Source organism: Eumetopias jubatus, unplaced genomic scaffold (genome assembly GCF_037043125.1).
Source record: "Eumetopias jubatus isolate StellerSeaLion01/CBP00866 unplaced genomic scaffold, mEumJub1_p1.0 scaffold_6, whole genome shotgun sequence".
Classification (NCBI taxonomy): Eukaryota; Metazoa; Chordata; class Mammalia; order Carnivora; family Otariidae; genus Eumetopias; species Eumetopias jubatus.
The window spans coordinates 101,464,037-101,467,260 of NW_028274812.1; the positions used below are offsets into that span (position 1 = coordinate 101,464,037).

General features: G+C 39.4%; 1 pseudogene; it reads right to left on the reverse strand.

Moving 5' to 3' along the window:
• Positions 1-1,089: 1,089 nt before the first annotated feature.
• Positions 1,090-2,227, reverse strand: LOC114204622 (mediator of RNA polymerase II transcription subunit 7-like; annotated as a pseudogene).
• Positions 2,228-3,224: the final 997 nt, after the last annotated feature.

The following is a 3,224-nucleotide window of genomic DNA, read 5'->3' on the forward strand; positions in this document are numbered from 1 at the left end:
GTCATTAAAGGACCCAAACTGACTGACACTTTGCCACCTTCATGTGGCTTCCAAAGTTGTTCTGGGTGTGGCCATCCAATTAGCAGATGAGAGAAGAGATTGGAGGATCAAGCAAGACATTTTTATGGGGCAGGCCTGGATTCCTACACCTATTACTGAGAATTTAGTCACATGACCTTACCTAGATGCAAGGGGGCTGGGGACATGTCGTCCCTGGCAGGGCAGCCACATCTCAGCAATGTATGTCCAGAGAGCAAGAATCTCCGGAGGACATCTAGCAGTCTCTGCCACCAAACCCCCTTTCCATTGCAGGCTTCTAGCCTTCAGCAAGTCTCAGCTTTAAGGGAAATGTATAGCTAATTACTAAAGTGAATGTAACTAAAAGTAACCCAAGGACTTATCTGAGTGACCCAAAAAAAGTTATGAGACCCATTCAGCATAGAGTTCAGCTTTAAAGGAAATGTATAGCTAATTACTAAAGTGAATGTAACTAAAAGTAACCCAAGGACTTATCTGAGTGACCCAAAAAAAGTTATGAGACCCATTCAGGATAGAGGATGAGGGAGTGTGTTTGCAGGGGCGGTCATGAGGGAAAACAAAGTTGCTGTTTTAAGATCACAGAGTTCCTCTCTTTTAACAGGTTACACTGCTTTTTTAGAGTAAGCAAATTTTTAAGTGAAATAAATAAAGATTTCATAATTTCACCTTTATATAGCTTGATATCCTTTATTTGTCTCTCATTCTGAAGGCAAATGACAGATCTACTTTTCAAGGATGAAACCTTGCTATTTTTTGAGGATATCTTTAATGTGATACTGCAACTCCAAAAACAGAAACGTTCCACACAATAGCTGCAAATACCTTCTTTTTTAAGGTGATTACACTTAATGCAGGTGCACTGGTCTGCCTGTTTGCCATAAAGTGCAATTACTGCCTGTGACATCTCATAATTTATAAGATTGGAGAGTAAAGACATTTACATGACTTCTAGTGATAACTCTTTGAAGGCTGTCCGGAAGCAAATTAACTGATACATGATGCTATATACCTAAAGAGTGAAAGAAAAGCTAGAAGAAAAAGAAACATGCTTCACTGTCTTTTGTTCATTGCATCAATTAGGACACACAAGGCAGCATCTTTCTCTATCACCTGGTCTCTCCTATGAGCTGAATTTTCTTTTTGTAGTTCATTCTGATCAGTTCTATCACCAGCATCCATTGCTTCCATTTTTACTCTCATCCTTTCTTCTACATGGGGCAAATCATCAGGCAAAGAAGCCAAACAATTGTGAATCATCTCAATGACTCGTTGCAGTTGCTTTTGAAAGACGTAACTATTTCAAGGCGTTAATATTTCTGCACCTTCACTGTGATTCTCAAGGTCTCTCTCAATGTGCTACACACCTACAAAAAGCAGCTTAAAATCTTCCAGCTTTCTCTTTTCATTTTATATTCCCAGGGCTCCTTATCAAAATATCTAAGAGGTCTAAGAAACTGATAAAAATAAACATATTGAGTTTTCTCAGTTCATTCTCGTCACCAAACTGCATAGGATGATGCTGTTTGATGTCCTAACTGTCTGCAGGGCAGATGCTAAGAACACCACACTGGAACTGATGCCAAACATCATGTAACTCTTTTTTATTGGAGGTGTAGGCTTGACAGTTGGACCTTCCTGAATATTTTTATCTGTATACTCCTTGATGTGCTGCATCGGAGAGGGTGAAAGGGACGCACGTGCTGTGGCTCACCCGTTGTGGAAGAGCCAGAACCCCAGTTCTCTGTCTACACTGGCAACCTCATTGACCACCACCACCAATAGACTTCTGGCCTCCTCCTCCAGGAAGAAGCCACTTATGCTTTTTAAAAATTCCTTTCTTGGGGTGCCTGGGTGGCTCAGTCGGTTAAGCATCTGCCTTTGGCTGAGGTCATGATCCCAGGGTCTTGGGGGTCTGGCTCTCTGTTCAGCGGGGAGCCTGCTTCTCCCTCTCCCTCTGCCTGCTTGTGTGCACTCTCTCTCTCTCAAATAAATTAAAAAAAATAAAACATAAAAATTCCTTTCTTTTACTCACATGCCATATCCAGTCTATCAGTAAATCATGTTGGCTTTCCCTGCAAAATAATTCCCCATTTAATCCGTTTTCTTCCATTTCTGCTGCTATAAACCTACACCAAACCATTATCATCTCTTGGTCTGTCACTGCAATAACTGTTCTCTCTGCTTTCATTCTTGGCCCCCACCTCCTGATTCATTCTGCGTATGGCCATCAGACCTTAACTTAGTTAATATCGTGTTAATCCACTTTCAACAGTTGCTCATGTTTTATAGAATAAATCAAACCCCTCTTTCTTCTTTCCTTCATTTACCATGATTTCATCCTCTAACTTAGGTCTGAGCACAGTGACCAAAGCCCACAGTAAAGCAATTTTATTGCAACTCAAACCAGTTAGGCAATTTATTCAGATTAAAGCAGAATGCTTTCTTCTGGAATTCTTAATATCCAAGTGATCAAGCTTCATGAGATCACGAATGAGAGGCAAATTTGAAAAAGTTTATTAAAAATGTTAGCCATTAAATTTCTAAATAAGCACATTTTAAAGTAATTGAATTATTAAGTTTGAATTATTCTAATAATTTCAATAATTATTTTAATTACTAACAAGATAACAATACGTGTCAGGGCAGATAGCGTTGGGAATAAGAAAGTGATATGTGCTGAAGAGTGGACAGTGCATTCTCCCAAAATATCATGTTCTCAGTATATCTTTGCCTTCTTTCTGGCCTTTCCCCTTTTTCTCTTTAGTTCCTTTTCCTCAAATGTTCTCCCTTTTCTTTGTTCCTTAGTGACACTCTTGTGACAAAAGAGTCTCAAGTTTTTGTGTCCAAACTTAGTCACTCCACCAATATTTGTGGCTTCCTTACTCTGTGCCAAGCACCAGTTTAGGAGCTGAGACTGCTGCAGGGCCCATGGGGTTTATAAGTCATCTTTTGAATGATGTCAGGCACATACTGACCACTATATTCATCAATTCATTCGTGGTTTAATTTGATCGGTAACAACTGCTGATTATAGAAATCTCTTTAACCTTAAAAAATAATTACTAATGCAGCATTTAAAGAGATTTATGACCACACGAAAGTAGCTTAATAAATCTTGTTGTTATTACCAAGCTTCAACTCTTATTGGCATTTAGCTGATCCGCAGAACTGGAAGCTTCAGATGA